Source organism: Pleurodeles waltl, chromosome 11, assembly GCF_031143425.1.
Source record: "Pleurodeles waltl isolate 20211129_DDA chromosome 11, aPleWal1.hap1.20221129, whole genome shotgun sequence".
Classification (NCBI taxonomy): domain Eukaryota; kingdom Metazoa; phylum Chordata; class Amphibia; order Caudata; family Salamandridae; genus Pleurodeles; species Pleurodeles waltl.
In genome coordinates this window covers 222,167,050-222,192,211 of record NC_090450.1, presented here as the reverse complement: position 1 = coordinate 222,192,211, position 25,162 = coordinate 222,167,050, and positions in this window count along the sequence as shown.

The following is a 25,162-nucleotide window of genomic DNA, read 5'->3' as shown; positions in this document are numbered from 1 at the left end:
TGCTCCCCATTTCTTATAGGAGACTCTGAAGAGGTCATGAATCCCAGTTGTGACCATATCTGTCGAAAGTCATGGACAACACTAAAGCCATACTGACTATCAGTGAAAATTGTCACTTACAGCTTTTCAGAAACACAGCATGCCTTAGTAAGAGAGACCAATTGAGCCACTTGTGTGGGAGGCACTCCCCAAAGCGAGGAGGCCTAAACTATGCCTGAGACTGTACAAACTGCATAAGCAGCTCTTATATTTTCTTCATGGTCTCTCAAACAAGACCTATCAACTAACAGTATGAACAGTAAGAAATCAGACTCAGGTTGTTGCCCACCTGAATGTCTGGTCTTAGCTTGGTGTATAGTTCAGTGACATCAAGACAGTCATGCTCTAGTTCCCCATCACCACCCTCAGTTTCAGGAAGTGGTAAGAATGTAGCAGGGCCCAAGGTAGCACACCTCTTCAAACTCACATTCTCAGCAGTCACAATGATTTGCTCATAGAGGGTCAAACGGTTGTTTGTCAAATGTTGAGTGCTGGTACGGGTTAACATTACAATACTTTCACATCTCTCTTTGCTGACTTCTACGGCTGCCACTGCTTCAAGGCATCCAGGCAGCACTAGAGGTCAAGGGTGGCAGAGAAGTAGGCCACTGGCCTTTGGGAATTCCCATGCATCTGCATAAGCACTGAAAGAGCGCAGCCCTCCCTCTCACTGCAAAAGATAACAAACACTTTGTTATAATCATGCATTCCCAGTGCTGAAGCACAGCAGAGACTTTCTCTCAGCTCTCGGAAGCCAATCAAGCAATCGCTATCCCAGGGCACATCCTTGAGTGTCAGCCTCGGTAAAGGCTTGGCCACTAGGGAAAAGTTAGATATCCACTGGCGACAGCAGCCCACCATTACCAAAAATAACCTGATTTCTTTCTGAGTAGTTGGCAGATTCATTTTCAGGATGGCTGAATTTTTTTCTTGTGACACCTTTTTCTCTTCCTATGTTCTAAAAGACTAGTGGACTGTGTCCTCAAATAGTGCTTACAGGGCCTAATGCCATCTACATGTTCTGTGGATGTACACAGGGACACCACATCCACTGTTGCCATCAAATAATCACATTTCCAAGGAATGCTATCTATACTGCTAAGAAAATCCATTGAGTCTCTGATATACGATGATAAGGATGGCATATATGGGAACAAAAAATGTCTACAAACCTGTATGTAATTTCCAATAACAATCCTTTTGCACTTATTATTGGTTGCCTAAGAGGATTGTTTTGATTTTTATGTACCTTAGGTAGAAAATAAATGGTAGGAATTATGGGATGATTATTTCTCAAGTATACATATTCATGATCGTCCAAAAGACTTCTTTCGTGCCACCCTCTCTGTTTTTGATGGTAAATCATTGCATCATCAAAAGTTGGGTCCTTCTCTAAGTGTATATAGTTCTCCTTATCCCCAATCTGTCTCATGGCCACCTTAATATATTTTGCTTGATCCATGATGACAATATTAACCCCTTTGTCCGAGGGTTTGATTATTATCTGATCATCCTGTAAGTCTTTTAGTGCCTTCCAATCATCCTTAGTCACATTTCCCAAATAGGCATTGCTATTTTTCTTTCGTCCATCATTGCCATAGATTTTATACATGTTCTTGTGTCATGATTTCTTGGAATACATACATTTTATTCCCTGCCCGTAATTGTGAACAAATGGGGATCTGGATTTAGAGCCACTATTCATGGCTCTATCTATTTGTATACCCATTAATTCACACAATTCTTGATCTGAAAGAGTATTGTATGGAAATATACCCTGATCTTTTTCTGACTCTTCTTCCAAGCTGTGCAAGTCCCAAAGTATAGCTACTTCATTGATCTTTAACTGTGACACCATAGGAGAATCAGATTTGTTCTGCTTTTACTATTCATTTTCTGTTTTCATTGAATAGTGTTTTTTGCAATTTTAACTTTTGACAACATTTGTATAGGTTAATACTTGCATTTGGGAGATTCAGATTGTCTAGAGGTAAAAATGTAAGACCTTTCTGCAAGAGGTTCAGATGAAGTTCTTCTAGAGATTTAGAGGAAAAATTATTTACTAAACTCTTCTCTTGCATTTCTAGTCTCTCTTATCGTCCCTTCTTCTGCCTCAACCTCTTCCTTTTAGGTCATCTGGTGCATTTACATTTGTAACTACTTTGTTGATTCCTCTCTCTCTCTCTCTCTCTCTCTCTCTATATATATATATATATATATATATATATATATATATATATATATATACCATCCAAAGGTCCACCTTGTGGCGCGCAAATTTCACGGGTGCAAACATAAGGAAAGGACCATTCCTCCACAATCTCAAAAACACACAATTTTCAAACAATTGATTCGTTGCTCTCCAGGAGAGTTTATTACTTGTATCCAAAGAAGTACAAGACGACACCACCAACGCATTTCAACCTCTTGGTCTTGTTCACAGTTTACAAATATATATATATATGGCTTCTGTAACATGTAGGGATGAAGCCTACATTACACTGCTCCAATTTCTGTTATGGGGAAGCTAATCCTTAAATAATGAAAATACATCAAGAGGGACATTCTTTTTCACATCAACCACGTAGAATTTGAAAATCACTTCCATTTCATAGTCAATGAACTTGTAATCATTTACAATTTCAGAAACACTTTAAGACCTGTTTTATTTAGTTGTAGATTGTATATTAGTTTAATCATGTTTTAATCCTCTCAGTACTGGGACACATATTTGGGGATTGCGTGCCTTAAAAAACACTTCAAAGACAATAAATATGCATCAGGTAGTCCCCTTAACCAGTCAACGCTGCAATGTGACTCAGATATTTTCCATGTGACTGTTAATGCCATGATGTGTCTGAGATTTGAATTGTAAGTGTTTCTGCATAGCACATACTACCCCTAATGAGCTGTTTAAGTACTTTTCAGTAAATCGATTGCTACTCCGGAACCCAAAGCGATATTAGTGGTAGATTAGTAGAGGGAATTATAAATTGTTATTGGAAGTGGTGGAAGTGGTAGACATCGGAGTCTGCTATTTGAATGAATGGGATAAAGGATTGGTAGAAGCGACGAGTTTAGAAAGGATTTTTTGGGAGTTCATAGTAGTAAAAGAGGTTCCGGAGGAGTCAGAGATCCTGTTATTTGGATTAATAGGATAAAGGATATATAGAGGAGGGAAGAATTTGGAAAGGGTTATTTGGTACTAAGAGCCAGATGTACAAAGCATTTTTCTAGTCGTAAAGGGGCGATAACTTGTTACTGAATTGCAGTTTGGGTTTTGCAATTTGGTATGAGGAAGGGGCGTGTCAAGGGCATCCCTTCCTAATACCGAATCTAAATGTTATGTATGATTGTTTTGTGACCACGAATGCTGTCGCAAAACAATCACAGTTAGTACCAATTTCAAATTGGAGCTAACCCATTCACAAAAGGGAAAGGGTCCCCATGGGACCCCTTCCCCTTTGTGAATGCATGCGAAAACAGTTTTTCAGAGCAGGCAGTGGTTCCATGGACCACTGCCTCCTCTGAAAAACATGAAAAGAAAACTTTTCATTTTTGTTTTCGAAATGCATTCCATTTTCCTTTAAGGAAAACGGGCTGCATTAAAAAAAAACAGTTTTATTTAAAAGCAGTCACAGACTGGACCCCAGCAGGCCAGCATCCCTGTGAGTGCCACCATTCCCAATGGTGTTGCAAATTGCAACCTACCTCATGAATATTCATGAGGTAGGTCATTTGCGACTCCATTGCGAATCTCAGACTGTCATTGACACTCTTGTACATCCCGTTTTGCGAGTCGCAAATTGCGAGTCGCTAAGACTCGCAGTTTGTGAGTCGCAAAACCAGATCTTCATACAAGTGGCCCTAAAAGAGGGGTCAATTGAGTCAGAGAGTGGAGGTAGGGGATATTTAGGAAGTGGAATAGGATGAGTCACAGAGTGTTGGTGTGGTGAGGTTTATGGAGAAGAGTTACCTTTTTTTCTTTGCAGTGGGTGGAAAATATGTAGATATGTAGATACATAACCACACATGGGAGGTATGCATACATAGAGATTTTAACATGATACACATTTGGAAAATAATTAGGAGATACTAAGTTGTGCTAGATAAAGTCTCATTTCTACATGTATGGATAAATATTTACAAACTCAGGCTTTCCATTTTTCTGTAAATTATTATTTTTTTGTTTTATTTATTATGTTTTAAATTCATATTTGTCACCCAATATTTCAGTAGTGAATCACTTATAGATACTACTGCTAGAATCATATTTACACATTGTGACCGATATGTGTTATTATAGGAAAATAAACCCATAAGGATACACTCATCACCTCATAAATTGTTTATATATTAATGTACTTATATATGGGTATCATGCTACTATATATGATATATATGGATATCATGGTTATACATATATGTATGTATATAATATATGTGTTTGTTTATTTCTTTATGTTTTTAAAATATATTTATTTATTATTCATTCTTCTAGTAAGTATATATACATATATATATATCTATCCATCTATAATCTATCTATCTCTATCTCTCTCTCTCTCTGTATATATATAAATATATATATACAGAGAGAGAGAGAGAGAGAGAGCACGAGAGAGAGACGGATAGATACATACCAATACTATTCTTGTTTGCATTATTTCGATTAAGGAGTTAGTATTATTTATTTTTACATTTTATTTTTGTTTTTATTAAGTAATAAGTGTATTGGATAGTTAACATATGCCCATACTTTCTGCATAATCATGTTTATATGTTGTGATACAAGTGATCATAATAGATAGAGACCCATAAGCATGTAGTCAAATACGTATATTTAATTTATGGATTGGCTGTATAGATATCAAGTATAAATAAAAGGAATGTATCTATTTTATCTGTAAGTAATATGTACATTGTACATCTGTTAAGCATAAATATAAGAAATTCATATACCAAACAATGATCGCTCCTATTGGAGTCATTACTTGTGTGTGTGGGGGGGAGCATCCTCGCCAGTGGAGCATGCTGGCTAACAACTTCCAAACTTGAAACAAACAATAGAGACACTCACTCAAGGTTGTAGTGCAAGCATATTCACTGCAACATAAACATGACGCGTTTCACCCGAGTGGGCTTGATCACATAAATTCCACCATGTTGTGTTCCCAATTTAAACTTTAAAACAACATGAAACATAAACATAGGGCTTTCTCCACTAACCTCAGTGCGGAGGCCATCTTTAATTGTATAGTACCTCTGTCCACCGTATATAATATACAATGTTCCAAACATACATACTGCTTGTCAAATACTTTACAAAGCAAACTCAAAAATTGTCATATTGGCTATAATCAGCTATGCAATAAGTACATACGGTCGAAAATGAAAAATGCTTGGTTCCTGAATCTCTTTAAGTCAATAAGTCATACACACATGGTAATATAAACAGAGCACAGTAGGTGTTTGTAACAAAACTATCAGGGTCAGAAAATTGAGTAAACTTATCTAACTTCTCTGATAATTTGCTAATTGTGGAGGGGGTGTGGAAGAGATAGAATCCCTGCATTCTCACAAGCCCTTCATTTACCTGAAACATACAACATTAAGATTGAAAAACAAATAACAATGCAATCCTGTCAACAAATTAAATGTGAAAACATAATTACTAAAATTCAATAAGAGTTAAAAACCACCTCTGATCTTTTCATATGATCTAGAACATTGTACATATTGTTTCTGGCAAAAGAAGGACACTGCCCCTTTTATTCTTCATAAAGATGTATTCCTAATACCTCATCAGAATTGAGGCCTGTGGGGGTCTTGGTTTTGAACTCGAAAATATATCTGGATTTTTGTTGTCTCAGTCGTAAAGTTCTATTCCCCCACTGGGACTTTGTACTATAGTATGAATAGCATGGAAAGACAGAAGGGCACTGTTTCCAACCATGTTTCTCATGAAAGTGTCTAGCTACCGGATAATGAGGAACTACATTTGTTATCACCCTCATATGTTCCATGGCCCTCTTTTTGGCCATCAATGTAGTGATGCCCATATAACATATGCAGTGCTACAGGTGAAGAATTTTTTGATAACCTATTCTCCACCCCCATTGGGTCTTTTCATCAGTTGTACCATCTTACTGTTATGGGAAGCTCTACAGTGGCCACAAGGAAAAAAACTTGCAAGACATGGTCCTTGATGCTTTTAGTAATGGTAATTTAATTGTGCTTGATCATATCCCTCAAAGTACGTCCCCTCCTGTATGTTATTCTGGGACGTGCATCTACCTTGTCACCAATATGGGGTCTTTCCTCACTATTTTCCAATGTTTGCACATAATTCCTTGGATTTCATTTGCCTCATTGCTGAAAGTTATTATGGCACACATGCCATCCTGACTTTTAACATTGGTTGAGGCCCCCTATTCCTCCACTAAGATCTTATTTCTATAAATGTTCCTCACTTTCTTGGGAACTTCATCTAGGACCCACCAAGGACATCCTCTCTCTTTGAATCTATTAACCATAGTGTCTTCCTCTCTCAAATAGCAGTCAGCACAACTGCAGTTTCTTTTTGCTCTCAGTAGCTCCCCAAACGGGATGCTCCACTTCAAATTAGTAGGATGGTCACTGAAAGCATGAAGTAGACTGTTACCAGCAGTGGAGTTTCTATGAAGCTTTGTCTCAACCTTGTTATTCACCATTTGCACCTCGACATCAAGATGCATCACAATCTTCTTACTTATATTCTCCGTGAATATCAAGCTGTGAGGATTGTTGTTTAATTCCTTCACAAATATTTCAGCTTGTTTTGTAGTCCCTTTCCATACTACAAAGAGGTCATTTATGGAGCATAATCATAGTATTACCTGTTGAAGGTATGGGAGCTTATTGTTGTTTTGGAACAGTGACTCCTCCTACAACCCTCAAAACAAATTTGGTAGACTTGGAGCAAAGCAAGTACCCATTGCTGCTCCACGTTTCTGTCGAGAAAGTGTGCCGTTAAACAGAAAAATATTGTTTTTTAAACATTATTCAGTCATATTCAGTAACATCTCAGTAATGGGCCAAAAACCGTAGAGATCTGGTTTCAAAATAGTGTTTGCAGGCCTCCAAATCAATGATCAATAATTGTGTACATGGAACTCATATCCAGGGTTATAAGTAGAAAATCTGCATCGCAATGTAAGTGGTTGATCTTTCCTAGAAAATCTTTGGTGTCTCTTACATATGATGGAAGACTTACTACATATTCTCTTACCAAACAAAATCAACATATTTTGAGATATTTTCAAGGGCGCCACCTCTAGATGACACAATAGGTCTTCCTGGAGGATTGTTTATATCTTTTGTACCTTTGGTGACATGTATAATACTGGGAGTTTGGGATACTCCCTTTTGAGAAAACAAAATTCCTCCCATTCTAGTATTCTCTTGTACTTACATACTGTCAATTTATCCCATATGTCAGTGACACTTCTGGTATAGGTCTCTGTATTTATGACCTCATAAAATGTTGTATCATTGAGTTGTTGCAAGGCCTCAGTTGTGTATTGATCTTGTGACATAAGTACAATATCACTGCCTATATCAGAGGGTCTGATAACTACCTCAGGATCCTGCACAATCCGTTCTATGGCTTGTTTTTGTTCCCTACTTATGGACTGTTTTTTGTGTTTCAATGTCTTAAGATCCTTTATTACCATTTTGTGAAATAAATCAATGTTATCATGTGGCATTAGAGAGGAGAATATTGACTTGGGTTAAAAACCACTGCCACTGGCGAGGTCATGGGAAATACCCTTATCACCAAACCACCCATATGTTTCTTGTGAGGAAATAGGTTAACCACACGTCTCATTTTCTCTTTCCAGCATGTACATGGAAAAAAGGAAATCCATGTTCCCTGCATTTAGTTTGCTTATGGGATTACCTTTGTTCGTCTTAGTTCTTTCTGCCTTACTGGTCTCATTTTTTGTTTTATACCATTTTTTCAATGTTAATTTTTTTACAAACTTAAAAAGGTCCATCCGGATTTCAGCATAGTAAAAATGCCTAGTAGGGCAAAAGGGCAATCCTATACACAAGGTTTTCTTTTCAAGGTCTGTAACTGTTCTGTCACTTAAGTTCACTATCGTCTTATTTACCATTTCCATGTCCGTCTTCATCATGGTTGTTCCCATGTGGGGCTCTTTTTGTTGATTCCCATGCACCCTCTTTTTCCTCCTTTTTCTGACCCTCTGCCTGAGTCTCCATATCCTCTGTCTGCCCCTCCCCTGCCTCTTCCTCTTCCCCTGGATCTGTTGTTTGACGCCATCCTCTCATCTTGGATCCTGTGTTGTTCTGGTTTGTTTGTCTGCTCCGACTTAGGAGCTAGTATTCATCTAAAAAGGTTCAGGCCTGAGATTGCATTCACTTCCTGACATTCCTTGTTCCCTTGTTCCTGAAGTATCCAACTCATTACAGTACTGGTGTCAGTCTCAGTTATTGATGTCCGTGTCTGGTCAGATATATTAGCCTGTGCCGTATTTTCCATTTTAATGATATTGTCATACTTTCTGTGAAAAGTGAGGATCCGGCCTCTTTCATAAGCATCATAATCATTTTGTATTTTCTGTTTCTTTGCAGTTATCTCTTCCTCATGTTTGGTCAAACGTTTGTTCATAGATGCCATGAACTCCCTGATTATCTCCTGTATCGGTCTACTTTTTAATTCTTCCTGTATAGCTTTGATCTCAATAAGCAGAGTCTAACTAGGCGTTTTTGACCAGAATCTGTAACCTTCTCCTAGAACTTGCTTTGGAATTTTCAGCCCATTCCTCCACCATATTAGGATTGGCCGATTCATACGAGGGGATAGTGTATGTCCTGAGGCCTCTTGGTATCATATCCATTTCCAGATAATTCTGGAGAGACTTAGGGGCATATTTATACTCCGTTTGCGCCGATTGTGCATCAAAGAATTTGACGCACAATCAGCGCAAACGTTTCCCCATATTTAAACTCTGACGCCCGAGTCCGCGTACGACAAAATTCCGCCGTGTGCGTCATTTCTTGGATGCGGCAACCCGCCCTGCGTTAATGATATGCAGGGTAGGCGTTCCCGTCCAAAAAACGACGCAAACGGCTGTGCGTCATATTTATGCTTCCGGGCAAAAAATACGCACAGCCGGGAGGCGGAGCCAGAAAATGACGCACAGCCCGATTTGCGTCACAATTTAACGCCTGGGTCAGGGCAGGCGTTAAAATGGGGCAAACACACCTGTATTTAATCAGAACACACAGAACAAACAGCAGAGCAGCAGAGCAGCAGAGCAGCAACAGGGAGCCATGGAGGTGATTCTTATCCAGCGTGCACGCAGACGCAGAGCCCAGCAGCAACAACGGCAGCTACCACAACACCAGCAGGGACCCCAAATGCAGCGCAGAAGGCAGGAGAGGATATTCCGCCCAAGAACAACCCTTCAGGGCCTCAGGGAACACGACATCATACAGAGGTACCGGTTGAACTGGCAGGCCATCCAGCAGCTGCTGCGAAACATTGAACAGCAGTTGGCCCCCACTTTGGTGACACCCCGCACCATACCAACAGAAACAAAGCTGCTTGCCGTACTTCACATGCTGGCAAGTGGCTCATTTCAAACAACTGGTGCCCTGGTTGGCGGAATATCACAACCATCATTCTCCGCATTTCTGCCAAAAGTACTGGATGCCATCATTTGCCTGACACCCCACCACATCTGCTTCCCTAACACACTGCAGAAGCAGTAGGAAACTAAACAGGGGTTCTACGCAATCAGTCGCTTCCCACACGTCCTTGGTGCAATCGACTGCACACATGTACGCCTTGTGCCACCTGCTGCAACTGAGCACGTCTACTGCAACAGGAAGCACGCACATTCAATCAACGTGCAGGCCATAGTCGATCACCAAGGAGTGTTCACAAACATTGTGGCTAAATATCCTGGAAGTGTCCATGACTCATTCATCTTCCGTCACTCTACCATCAACCAACAGTTCCAGGATGGACGGTATGGCAATGGACTACTTGTTGGTAAGTACTAAAACCTACTTATTCACACACTGCACAGCAACCCTCTAGGACACACAACACACAACACATACACCACAACAGCAACATCTAGACAGGAACACACTGAGGTCCTGACATCACTAGCCATGTTTCGTAAGTCACCATTGAAGCTGTCACACATTGGAATTTACTGTACAGCCTAATGTGAAGACTAATGAGTGTGATATCCGAAATGTCACCTTGCAAATTGTAAGTGTCACAATGACCTTTACATTAATACACTGCCTAAGTCTAAAGGTATGGGATGTGCAGGGTACTTTCATATGAACGTGCTAACAACACTTATACATTAAACTCTATATTGAACTATCTACTCACCCCAAGTGAAGACACAAGGACACCTGTATCACAAGTCACAATGTTAGGGAGGGCACACTGCACTGAAAATCACAAAACATACTGATGACAAACTGTTAGCAGACAAACACGTGCTCAGCCAAGGTAAAACCACAATGCAGATGGTATAGCCTACAAGTATAGGATGTCACATCAGTACACAAAAGAGTCACAGACAACACAAGACAACTACTGCCATGAACGGTCTTTTCAATAATGCAAGCTACATCAACATGATCCCATTTTTTTTTTCTTTCATCTGATCAGGGGTATGGCATCCAGCCATGGCTAATGACACCATTTGGGAACCCGAGTACTGCTGCAGAGTGGGCATACAACGACGCCCATAAGAGGACACGCAGCATTGTCAAGCAGACCTTCGGCATCCTCAAGTCAAGGTTCCGCTGCCTCGACATTACTGGTGGTAGCCTACTATATTCCCCCGAGATGGTTTGTAGGATCATACTCACATGTGCAATATTGCACAACATTTGTGTCAAAAGGAACATTCCCCTCCTCAAACTAGACCCATACATGCCTGAAGACGAGGAAGAGGAGGATTCTGGCCTGCAACAGGAGGGGGAACAACCAAACATGGCTGCTGGAGTGCATAGGCGCCAACAGATTGTAAATAATTTCTTTTCATAATTACCACCATCACCACTTAATGCATTATTGTAAATAAACACTGATAACAAACACCAGATCATGGTTTGGCCTATTCATTTCTGCCTACCTTTAGCTTTAAATATCAGAAGAGGAATGTCGTCTCATGGAGCAATAATGATATAACAATCAGGACACAGAAAAACACACAATAAATGTAATGCCCATCATACAATGGTCACATACACACACAATGTAAATGACTGACATCCTGTACAGTTCACCTTTGAAGGGCAATAGCTGAGGACCACACATATGACACACATACATGAAGGAAACATGGTTCATCGCAGCAGATGGCACACAACTAAAACACCATCACTCAACTAGGGGAAAACAGGCCTCATACATCAGCTAGTTCACATGCTTATGCTTCAGGAACAGGAATGTATTACCAGACTCTTGGCAGCAGTAATTCCAACTACTTACAATCTTTGCAATGACTACCTGTCACTAAAGTTACACATAAGCAGAACATACACAGCACAAGTGCCACACATATGACAAGCATCCAGCACATCACTACCCATCTACATGTCAGCCCTTTTCTAAAAACATTACACACACATGCGGCTGGTCACACCCCACCTATCGGAAGAGGTCCCTGGAATGCTGATATGTGTACACTGAGATTCCCTCATCTACACACACACACTCACAAGAGTCATCCAGTGTGCCACGCCCTTTCCTATGCCTACCATTGTCATAGTACCATCTCACTGCATGGAACTCAGCTCATATAATACACAGGCTTGGAGTTTTTAAGGCCTGGTATCACCTGTAGATTTATTCTCGTGTGAAAGGTACTGTAGGCTATTTTTCAGCAAATCTCATCTGACAGGACTAGTGATACACTGATGGAGGCCACACCAGTGATCCCATCCATGCACCCCACCCATATGTACATGCCCCGTCCCTGCTGATGCCTCCTACAGCATAGATGTTGGCATTTGGGCAATTACATCATTAAGCATTGCTACTAATGTTGCTGTGTAACACTTTATCAGGGTTCATGTGTCACCTTCAAAACAACACAGGACATACACAGTGTGACATGTCACTGTCTACTGCTCCCTCTGACCAGTCCTAGTTAGACCACTGATCATGTAATTTGTGAAAGAACTGGCTCCTGATTGACCCAGCATCCTGTCAGCCTGACTGGCACCTGTCCGTGGGTCACCCTAAAGATACCTGGGGTCCACCTATGGACCACACGTGCTGTCCAAAACCTCTTGTACCTCAGAGACTAATTTGTCATTTGCCTCATCAGTGTATACTCAAATACATAGTATTGCATCATCTGACTGTTATTTGTATCATATTTGTGACAGTGTCCTTGAATAGCTAAATCATGGCCCTTCCATTGTCTTGGCCTCATTAATGCCTAAACTACAAAGGGTTACAGTGTACCTGGACCATAGCGTTTGATGGTGTACGTGGCCTCCAGCCCAACCAGCAAACTCAGATAATGTCCATGAAAAGTCAACACATATGAGGACCCTGACAGTTCACACGCTGAGTTACATTGTTCAAATAATAAAGATGAGTCGTGTGTGCTGAATACCAGCCATTTACTTTTGCACAGAGGCTATGATGTTTCCTGATACATTACCATCCACAGAGGCCAACTTGAGTACAAAAGTTGCAATGACACATGCCGGATCCAGACACCTGAGACATTCTTTCACTCAGCGCACCAAGGTTGCCCAGCTGAAAGTCTCATTACACGTCTTCAGTGGCAGGGTGGGACCATCCACGTGTAGGTTACCATGTCCTCAATGACTTTTCTCACATTTAGCTACAAACGATACTCATTAGATACACGATTAGCTGCCTCTAACTCATGAGGAGACGTGGACGTTACAGAGACAACATACACCTTAACAGTTGATACTGGATCAATATTGGACCACACACATGTACATGTACCATCCAATCAACAAAATGGTTGCAAGCAGCCTATCACAGTAGTGTCCCAGTTGTAACCTCGCAGGAACAATGAAACATGCCACTAAACCAGGTAATGCATAAAGGGCCACATACATCAACAACCTATTTGCTATCATGACATAAGGAACGTTGAGATTTTGCTATGAAATCAATGCAAAATGGTATGCCAGAATTCTCCAAAGAATCAATAGGGCAAACGTCAAATGGGGAAATGGGATTACAGATTAGCAAACAGTGAATCATACCCAATTTGCTTCCATGGGCCTGCTGCCAATGGTTTTGCATTACTGAATTTGGGAAACCCTTTGTTAAAGTTGCAAGTCTGGAACAGCTAACCCCAGGGTGCTGGGGGCCTAAGTCCCCCTCTGCTGCACCCCAAATATACATTTTTTATGCACATGTGAAGCACACACATGCATAAGGCGCATGTGTGCCCTACATGTCAAAAGTGAAACACATTTTAGATAAATTAACTCGTAATTTGGACATGGTTACCCCCAAAAAATATTTAGGCGACAATTGCACTACCTAATTGGCCTTTATGCAATTTTGAATAGCTTGATACATGTGGACACAATTTAGCTAAGGAATACATCCTGGTATCTCTTTCATATTTTGAAATTAGCAATCAGCAATTACCTACATATGTGTACAATTATGAGTAATATCCATTCTGGCCAATCATTACTATTGCACTGTGAATACCTTCTATACATCCTAAAAGGGACATTTGCTATAGCTAACCCCTTAGTTTATCACTTAGCACCGTTTGGTCATGCCAAAATTCTTTTCTCATTTGGACAAATGAAATACATATTTGTCATAATGTGTCATATTTCCACGCATACAGCTTGTGTGTCATAATTTTTGACGCACAGGAGTGCAGATAATGCAGAGTCAAAAATATATTTCATAAATAGATATCATAATATCCTGCATAACATGGCCGCCGTTTTTTTCCATTATGCGTCATATTTCCACGCATACAGCTTGTGCGTCATAATGTTTGACGCACAGGAGTGCAGATAATGCTGAGTCAAAAATATTTTTCATAAATAGATATCATAATATCCTGAATAACATGGCCGCCGTTTTTTTCCATTATGCGTCATATTTCCACGCATACAGCTTGTGCGTCATAATTTTTGACGCACAGGAGTGCAGATAATGCTGAGTCAAAAATATTTTTCATAAATAGATATCATAATTTGCTGCGGCTTAATTTTCACCTCTAGAACTGTAAAATATGCCTCAAACAAATATTATATCCCAATAATGACATTTTTTTTGACTCTGCATTATTTGCACTCCTGTGCGTCAACAAATATGACGCACAAGCTGTATGCGTGAAAATATGACGCATAATGGAAAAAAACGGCGGCCATTTTATGCAGGATGTGATGTAATAGGCTATCCTGTTTACAGAATCTGTACAGTGGGTGTACTTTCACTTTCACTTTGCAGTCTCTGATTATTCTAGACTGTGTGGCTGTGTGCAAAGTGTTGTCCTGTGTATTAATGCTTTTGGGTCCAGTGTGTCATCTCACTTGTTCTTTTGTCATCATTGTCTTGTTGTAGAATACTGTCTGAGTCTGTGTTGTATTAATTTGTCAAGTCCAGTGTTGTATATATTGTCTGTGGGAGTCTGTTGTGGGTACTGTGATATAGGGTATAGTTGGGCTCTTCTTCTTGTTAAGTTTTCTTTGTATTTAACCCACTCTACCTTTCCCCATTTCCCCCTTTTCCTTTTTTCTACTACTTTTTCCCCTTTTTCAGTGCTGAAATGTCTGGTAGGCCACGGCTTTCCAGGATGGGTGAGGAGGAATTGGGGGATTTATATGGCTTGTTTGCCATTTCCTCCCACTTATGCTGGAGGCTGGGGGTAGGGTGATACAGGGGTATCACACGGAGGCCCGTAAAGTCCGGTGGGGGAAGGTGCACCATCACTTGGTGCGTCTATATGGTAGCCAAAGGAATGACCATCAATTGAAGCACGGCTGGGCTGATCTGATCTCCAGGGAGCAAGATCTGCTGGAACACCTGGGAATCAGGATTGGTGGCCATGTTGGTGAGTACAGATCATGTAAATGTGCACAATTTAAAGCTGTGTTGTGACATGTGATGATTGTTACCCAATCTGCCAGATAAGTACCTGACTGTGTGTAATGGTAGGGAAACATACAGGGTAATTGATGCACTATGTGAAGGATGACAAATGCTAGCAGTCAGGTAGCTCATGTTTTCAACACATACAGGTTGTTTGTAGCAGAATGTAATGTAGTGCCGCCTTTGTGTCAGACAAGCGACACATTAATGATGCAATCAGGACTCTACAGGTCACAATAGCCAGTGAAGTATGGATGTAGAAACATCATACCTACATATGTTGACGCTATAGCTAGACTGACATTTGTAAACCCTACATGATGCTGAAAATGAGTGCTGCCTTCACGTCAATTGAAGTTAGCAATGCGGCCCACACATATGTCACATGTGTGTCTGGTTGGTGTGTAGGGCAAATGTTCACGGAAGTGCCATGCCTTGTCGTGATAAATGTGCTCCTTCACATTTAATTGTTACATGCCAGATCTGAGCATGAACCATATTTGTAAAGGACTCAGGTGCCCTCAGCTAACATATTAGACAGGTATTTATTGTCACTTGTGCCCAAATCAGAATAGGGATGGCAGTCCAAAGGTATGGACTAGGGTACAAACATCTATGTTTGGTGCCAATCACCATTGTTTGGACACATCAATGTATGAAACTGTAACAACATGAGGTATTGCCAAAGTACCTGGCCCTCTGTACCATGTACCTATCAGTCACATATGTGTCATGACCACATAGGCTGTTTAACAGGTCAGGCAGTCCTCAAGTAACCAGCTTTTGGATGTCTCTCTTGGATACACATGATGAGATGAATGCACACCTATATTGTTGCTGCATACTAATGGAGGTGCATCTTTGCCACCACATGACAGTCCGGGCCACTGCATGTGTGTAGTAGTGTGTGTAACTGTAGCAGGAGACTCATCCGATGTAAATTTTGCGCATGAATAATTCCATGCAGTATGAGCATGTGTGAAAGTGTTTCATTACTCATGTCATATTATCACATTGTCTTTGTATTTGCAATTGTTTGTCAGTGCACGGATTCTGAGTATATTCTTCCTTCCATGCTTTACAGGTGGACCTGCACCGTACACAGTGGAAGAGGTGGCTCATTTTTAGGACCCCGACACCTACAGTGAGTGTTGCATGTGTGGTATTTTTTGTGTTTGCTGGTGATGCGTGATGGACTACTGTGTGTTGAACACATTGCAAGGTTTGATGCGCCCAATCTTTAGTCTTGTTCCATTAGTGGGATTTCAGTTATCACTTCATTTTGAGTTGACCTATGCTTATCCATTTGTCTGATTTTGGGTCTGTAGGTCATTCCTGTAGGGCCGCTATGGGAAATGGGGTGAGTCATGTGGAATACACTAGTTAATGTAAGAGTTGCTCTGGGACTCGTCTCGGACTGAGTCTGCATGTCAGACTGACATTCTCCCAGATAGCTTCTGCAAATGGCTTGTCTGAAATCTGCTGCTTCCCTAGTAACCGATGTACTGAGTACACTGTAGGTTGGATCTTCCGGGGGCATGTACTTTCACAAGTTGTACTAGAAGTGTGTGGGACTAGAGTGCAACAGCCTAGGTGTACATGCTATTCATGATCATGGGTGTTCTTGCTCCTCTGTGTCTGTAGAAAAATATGCTTCACTGGAAGTATGTGATGTTGGCCTAGGTCAGTACATTTTGATATGTGTGGACCTTGGATAGGACAAGGTTTAGCTGACTCCAATTTGTTGATAGCCCTTCACTGGTGGTGTGTGTATGGAGGCAAAAACATGTTGAGCTTTCTATCCACTCCTGGGTGTGCATCGATTTTGGGATTGTTGGTTGTTCTTCCCACCCCCCCCTCAAAGACAGGCATGTGTTTGGGAATAGGGTACCTAGGACTGAAGCAACCAGTATGTTACACATACTTGTGACCATTTGAAACTTTGTTTTGAACCTAGTGTACACACTCGGTTATGGGACATGAGTTCTATACTAGCGAATCCCCTTACAAATTGCAGATCTTGAGGTTTGAGATTGTTATCACATACACTGGAATATGGAGTCCAGGCAATAGGCGGAGGAGGTGCAGCATGAATGTTGGCTGCATTTGTAATTGTTATGATGACAAGTTTTGGCTGATGTCACCCATCATGTAGATTATTGTATATGCTATGTGTGAGATGACCTTTGTATGCAGGCTTCCCATGTACTTCCTCTGAGACTCTCAATGATCTATATGGTGATATGAGCTGTTACAACTACAGTAAATGTATTTTCCGATTGACCACTTGTGCTATTCCACACAATGCATTTCCTATGGTAAATAGTTGCCCTTTCTCTTCACAGTTTCAAACATGAGTGCCGCACAGAGGCATGAATTTGAGAGGTGGGCCATGAGGTACCGACACATCCTGCAGGTGCAGTCGGGGTTCCGACGGATGGCCCGAAAATACCAGGCGGATCGGGCCTCCGGAGCATGGTGGGCTTCACCACAGGGTGGCCCAACGTTGGCCACTACAGCCACCACCACCACAACCACCGGTTCTCCCCAAGTGGCCCCAGCAACGGCGGGGACAGTTGTCCCTGCCTCTGCAGCACAACCAGGACCCAGCATTATCACAGCTGCAGGACAGTCCAGTAGGCTAGGCTCAACACCCACACAGAGCACCTCCGCCGGGACCCAGACAGCAGCAGCACCTCCAATTGACCCTGCGGCATTCCTGGCTTTGGACCGCAAAATGGACAAGTTCATAAGGAAGGTGGACAAGCTGAGCCAGGATGTGGCCTACATCAAGAAGCGGGTCAGGTCCATCAGGCGGACCCTCCGGAGGGCCAACCTCTGGGACTGATATGGTCTATTTACATTAATCCCTCCCCTCCCTCCTCTTTCCTTGTTATCATGATTAGTGGGCTTGGGGGATTAGTGTTAGGTTAGTATAGGTTGTTAGCTTAGTTAGTGTTAGGGAGGAGGGTGGGGGGTCCTTATTCTTTCTACTTTTTTTTATTCAGTGTGTGGGTGGGTGTGTTTGGTCAATGATGGGATTCCTGTGTGTTTAGAAAAAAAAAAGAAAAAAAAATATCCCCAAAAATATATGATTGTTTAGGATAGTATAGTATGTGTGTAGGTTAGTATGTGTTGTCCTGCATGTGTCCTGTCTCATAATGGTGGGTGGGGGGTTGATGTTTAGATCGATTTGTTATATGTGTAGAGTAAGTTTAGCTTAGGTTAGTTAGGGACAGTTGTGGGTAAGGAGTAGTCAGGTTAGATTAGTGTAGGTATGACTTTTCCCTTAGTTGCCTCTGGTGTGATTACTTATGAATAAATATATAGTTAACCCTTTGCATTATGTGTTAACTGCTGCTTGATCATGGCCTTGCCATCAGTGTAGGTGATTGTTGTTCTATGACATTTATGTCCTATGCTACAAACCAAAGAAAATGGCAGCCACCCCTGTGCTAACTTGGTAAGTATCCACCATTTGATAGAACCACCATTTGGAGTTTACATGGATCACAAAGGATTTGTGTCGATGAGTATGTTTTCTACATCACAAAGTGTGCTTCCAGACTTGGTATTGTGGGGAAATTTTTAGGTCGGATTGCAGTGTGATGTTGATGGACATCTTTGAAGTTGAGGTGTTGTTAACACTCTTGTCTTCTTGTCTTCATTACTGACAGATCATGTGTGCAAAAAAATCAGCATGAGTACCTATTTGGAAGTTTACTCAGAAAGGTTGATTGATGCTGAGTTTAGTTGTGTTTGCTTAGATTAGACTGCATAATTCAATGTATTAGTATTGCATGGTGACAACATTTATCAGCCACCATTAGATGACTTTGATTTCTATTGATGAAGCATTATTCTGTCCAACACAGCATGATTGTGTGTGGTTTCTCCCTTCATCAGTTATTCTCCTCAGGATGGGCAGGCTATGATGCAATCCTGGCCACTGCACAGATGTATCTGACTACATGATGTCAGGACAGTTGTATTGACAAGCTACATGGTTGTCACACAGGCACTTTTGTGTTATCTACTGCACAGTTGATGTGTCAAATTACACAGAGACATATTAGGTGTGCAAGTGCTATTTATTGATAGGTGCTGTAGTGCAATATGTACATTGTCCAGGTTTGCTGAGTCCGTTCTAGTGAAATCTTACATGGTGATCCTACAGAAGGGGTGTGGATAATGCTCCTGACATGCTGGGGTGATGTTACCGACAGTGCAGAGGGACAGGATTTGCCAATTAGTAGGAGAGAGACATTCACTGGCAATGCTGACAAGTTATACAGTGGTTAGCAGAACAGTCATTGAGTATAGTTGTTGTGAGACTGGCATTTGACAATACGTAGGACCTTGGTCAAAGTAGGCCATGGTGCAGGGACTAGTGCTTCCGGGTACTATTCCTTGTGAATGTGATTTGTTCCATGTCTTCATCTTCTGATGTGTGTGTTGCCTGCTTCGTCCTTGTTGTTGTTGGTTGTGAAGGGGCAACACACACCTCAGTGTTAGAAGACGTGGAGTCAGACATCCCGGTCGCTGCTCCCTGTGAAGGTCTTAAGGGCAGTACTGCAGCAAGGAGGGCCTGCTGGTTTTTGAGAATAGCAGCTACATCACAATGGTAGGCAGCCAGGTCGGCCCTGAGGGAGTCATGATTGCATTTGTGCATGCAGTGGAAAGTTTGGGGTGCGAGGTGTTGTGGCAACTCCCTTACTGCAGTGGTGAATTCCTTGACAGTTTCTTGTAGTCCTTGCAGTATGGATGTTAGGGCTTGCATAGCTGCTGCCTGATCTGCAGATGACATCATGCACGAGCGCACCCCCTCAAGGCTGGCTGCCATAGTTTGCATCCCCACCCGCACCTCCTTGGCCAGCTCCCGCTGTACTCCAACTACAGTTCTTTCAAAGCTGGTGCCAGTGTCGTCAGAGTCCTCAGCTGTATAGGAGCTGGCAGGCATTGCAATTGGGGTGGTTCTTCTGTGATGGCTGCTTGTTCTGTGCTCCTCCTTGTGACTGAAGGTGGGGTCTGGAGGGTTTCAAGGACCTTTTGGATGGTCTCCTGGGGAATGTTTATGGGCTCGTCATCCACGTCATCAGGGAAATCTGGGACAGGCATATCAGCAGGAGATCCATCTTCCTCTGCAATGAAACAGGGTACAATTAGTGTGTCTGTGTTGTGACAATTTTGACGTAACATGCCTGCCTTTTGATGAATTCACTTTGAGATCTTGTTTGGTATTGGTATCTGCTGTCCTTCATATGGGCATTGTTATAGGCCTATGGTCCACCTGTGTGTCACATGTATGATATTGAGTTATCAGACTTGTCTGCCTACTTGCCTCTAGGTGTTGCTTTATACCAAATAGAGAATAGCCACCTTTTTGTCCTACTCAACCCTCCGTGTATATCCATTCTCATGGTGAGACCTTTTACTGGCTGTGGGTGTTCTGATGGTCCTGGCAGCACTATTGCCTCTCAGGACCTGCCGCAATCCCTGATTGTTCACATTGACTTAAATGTAATTGACATGTAGCATATCCTATGCATGGCAATGTTATGATGTGATATGGATGTTGATATTGTTAATGTGTCCTGCTGATGTTGGGTAATGTGTGTTACATTGGATTGCCCTGATAGTCGTATCAGTGTCCTATTTCGTCCTCTGACTGTGCAGGTGTATTTCAGTGACCAGTTCCATGTGTCCCCTCCTCAATGCTGTTGTCTGAGCAGTATGACTTTTGTGATGTTGCCTTGTTTGCCAGGCACAGGATGGACCCTGATATATGCAGCATGGGTGTGTCCTTAGTGCTGTGTCGCTCCTATTGCTGTTTACATTGGCTGATGTTTGTGACAACTATGGGCATTGACATTTGAGTGTACTGGGGCCTTTGTCTTGTTTCAGGGGATTGTTGCAGATGTCATCCTCACCCCCTAATTTAGGTATGTATGTTCCAAGGGGAGGTTACTGCCATTGGCTACTATAGCTGCACAGAGATCAGAGGTGGTAGTGTTAACTGTTGTTGCAGTTACATTGCAGTTGTTGTTTTGGCTAGATGATTGCTGATAGGGCCCTAGTTAATGAAGGAGATATTATGGCTGACGAGTGCCAGGATGTAAGTTTGAGGTAGTGGCCTTCCCTCTTATCAAGGCTTTCCCTTTGCTCCATTGTTGGCATGACAGGATGCCCCCATGGGACTGTTGTTGGTGTAGTGTAATGTTGTGCCCCAGCTTCTGTTTGTGCAGGCCATGCCCCCCTGCAGTACCCCTTTACCCATGCCACTCCATGTATATGATGACTTACATGCAATGTGTAGTACGTATTTCCCACCCCTGCTCACAGTTGACATTATTTCATTTTAAATCCCCATGCGACTTACCCTGCATGTGCGTTGTCTCCTGGTAGTCTGCGCTGTCCTGTCCTTGAATCCCTGTGACGATCTCCTCGGGGATGACGGCTGCAATCATCTGCTCCATGTGGTCCAGGGCCTCCTGGTGTGCTGGAATCCCACCTCCAGTCTGCAGTGCTGCCTTTCTGTTCCTGGCCATTTTTATTTTGTCCTACGTTTGCGTTTCTTACACTCGGTGACTGTCCTGTGTACTTCAGCCACACTGTTGATCTTGTCAACAATTTGTTGCCATATGTCCTCTCTTCTACTGATTGGCAACTTAGAGGTGATAAACAGTTGGTGCTGGTGTTCCGTCACCTCTTTAACCAGGATTTACTGCTCCTCAGCACTGAAGCGACACTTTCTTTTTTTTCTATATATGTCCTGGTTCTTGTATGGATCGTCCTGGCTGGTTCCTGGTCTGTTGTCATCTTCCTGGGGTCTGTAGTGGCATCTGGGATCCATTTTGGCTCTCCTCTGCTGAAATGGCAGTGTTCGCTGGTATTTTTGACGCTATTGCGTAAAAAAAAAACGGCGCATATCCGGGTTGCGGTGTCGTAAATCGACCCACAGTCATTTACGCCGCGTTAACGTCGTTTTCCTTTACCTCTTGACCCCGCGATGTGCGGCAAAAAAAATGACTCCCACTTGTTGATTGCGCCGCCGTGCATCAAAGTATAAATTTGATGCCCGCACGGCGCTACGAAATGGCGTTAGCCGGCGGTAACATTTTTGACGCAAAACTGCGGCGGCGCAGTTTTGTGTCAAAAAGTATAAATATGGCCCTTAGCCTCCCACCATTTGGATATCTCTGTTTAGCTCAGTTTCTCCATTCTCCTGAGTTTGTCTTGCAGTCCAACTTCCTTGGTATTATCATTGATGGGACCACTTCCTCTAGGTGGAAGTTTAGCAAATAATGCCTGTGCCTATCTGTCTGAGTCAATGAACATTGCCATTCTGTATGAGTCCTAAGTTTGTCACAGTGTCCGCTTATGCAATCCACAATCTCCCACCCTATAATAGAGGGTTCCTCCTGTTCCCAATTTGGTATGTCTTCTCATGTTCCAAGTCCCCTTATTTTTGTATTTTTTTATATTTCAACAATTTAGAATGAAGAATACAGATTATTCATTCTAATTTGATGACATATAAAAAAAAATCAGCAGTTATAGTTAGAATTATTTCAAGTAACTATAACTCGCGCCCTAAGTTAATTATAATTCACACCCCCCGCCATGCACAGTTTTTTCTTTTTTTAATTTGGCTGCTAATGCTTTATTTATATTTTTAATAACATTAGAGAAGTTGTCATGAGTGCTGAGGTAATTAGCAGTGCATGAAGAGGGTGTGAGTTAAAGTTACGTCAAGGTGCCAGTTAGAGTAACTTGAAATAACTATAACTGCTGAATTTCTCTAGCTTTGTACATGTGAATCCAGAACCTAACTATAACGTCCCTGTAACCTTTTTTTTCAGTGGATTTTTCTTTTTTTCAAATGGTAGTTCCTAACTATAATATCCCTGGAAACTTGAGTTTCTTCAGTGAATGTCTGTTTTTTTTTTTTTTTTACATAAAGTAATTTTCATTACTATACATTAATCCAACCACCACCGTGCAGTGCACAGCGGCAGTTGGCTGCAGGGCCTGGCAAGGGGCCGGGCCCAGCAGCCAACTTCTGTAACAACCCAACCCTGTGCTGTTCATGGCCTTATGCCGTGCACAGCTTGCCCGGCCCTGCAGCCAACTCCTATTACAACCCATTCATGCGCAGCAGGCTTTGCACAGCAGAGATTGGCCACAGGGCCTAATATGCAGCCAGTCCCTGCGGCCAACCCCTGTAACAACTCAACCCTGCAGAGCACCCCCTCCCCAGGCCGATCTCTGCCCTGGGGACCCCATCCCACAAGCCCAACCTACATTTTTTATTTGTTTTTGTGGGAGGGGAGCCGTGCAGCTCACCCTTGTCGATCTCAGCCTGGGGATCCTATCCCCTGGGGCTCGGCCTAAACATTTATTTTTTTGTGGTGGAGAGAAGCCACATGACACCCCTTCCTAAGGCTGATGTCGGCACTGGGATGCCATCCGAGGCCTGGCCTATATATTTTTTTTATTAGGGGAGAGGGCTGCACTCCCCCTCCAGGCTGATCTTGGCCCTGGGGACCCCATCACCTGGGGCGCTGTCTTATTATGAATTATTTCTTTCTGGGAGGGGTGCCTCATGGATCACCTCTGCAGGGCTGATCTCAGTCCCGGGACCCCATCCCTCTTGATCTGGCCATGTGACCTGGATGCCCCCTAGGGCACCCAGTCACAATGTTGGGGACCGTGGGGTGAGCCAGAAGGCCCCATGGTCCCAAATGGCTCCCCCTCTCCTGTGTGAACCAGCATTGCAGTCACAGACAGGGAGCTGTTAGAGCAGCTCCCTCTCTGTGAGAGCAATTGTTTCCTTTGTCTTTCTGTCTTCATCTCAGTGGGCAGGGAAACACAGGAAGCCTCTTCTCTCAGTGAGCGAGAGCTGTTTGGCAGCTGTCATAGCTGCTGCCAAACCACAGCAAACAGCTATATCCAGTGGGTGGGCACCTTATGTGGACCTTGAATATTGACCCCTGAATATTGAAGGGACGGAATATCGAAGACAGAATAACGAGAATAATGAGAAAAAAAACTTTACAGATAAGTTAGCCTAAATTTTCTATACTTTACTCCACATTTATGTACCTGAGGTGCATACATATGAAGTTAGGAATAGTACATCTATGCTTCTCTATACTTACGTAACTTTCAATGTTTTGTCCCCTGATATTCTGTCCTTGATATTCATTTATGACAATACTGTGGGGGGTTGATATTCAGTAGAAATCTTCAACAGTCAGTGCACAAATGTGACCGAGGCATCTTTCATATACCAGTCATTGCCATCACGGACTTCTGATGCTCTTACAATGCCATGAAATACCTCATTCTTTGCCAGTGTGCTGTTAAATATGATATTGTGCCCAAGGTCTCAACCATATATTCAGTCAATATTACAACTGATGAAGGGAACCGTCATTTCTTGTTTTTTTGTTTGACATGTCTTTATTATTTTCTCATACTTTTCACATTTCTTTTACTTAGTCTTCAATGTTAATTTTAAAACAATTATAAACTGGTTTGAATAATATGAATGGCATCCATACAAAATTAGACCTGCTGGAACTTGCAGATTTTCACTCTGTGGAACAAAGCAGAGTTGCATAAAAATCAGCTAAATTCCATGGAGTTCTGCAAACCGGTAGAAATACATTCCCACTGCTCATGCTCTGATTTAGAGCCGGTACCACATTGAGCGCTGAAAAATCTGCAGAAACGGCAGCATGCAGTGGCTAAACATGCAACCATTTTGTTTTGCCTGCTCCTCCTCAGCTTTCTCCCTGCTGCTATGCTTTTGTTTTCCAATTTTCCAATCCAACCTAATCCACCGCATCTGATTACCCTCTTCCCAATCTCACCTTTTGTTTACTTATTTTGATTACTGTCTGACTTTCCCTCCATGTATTTACATTTCTGGGTGTGTTTTTTGCGACGTTTTGTTTT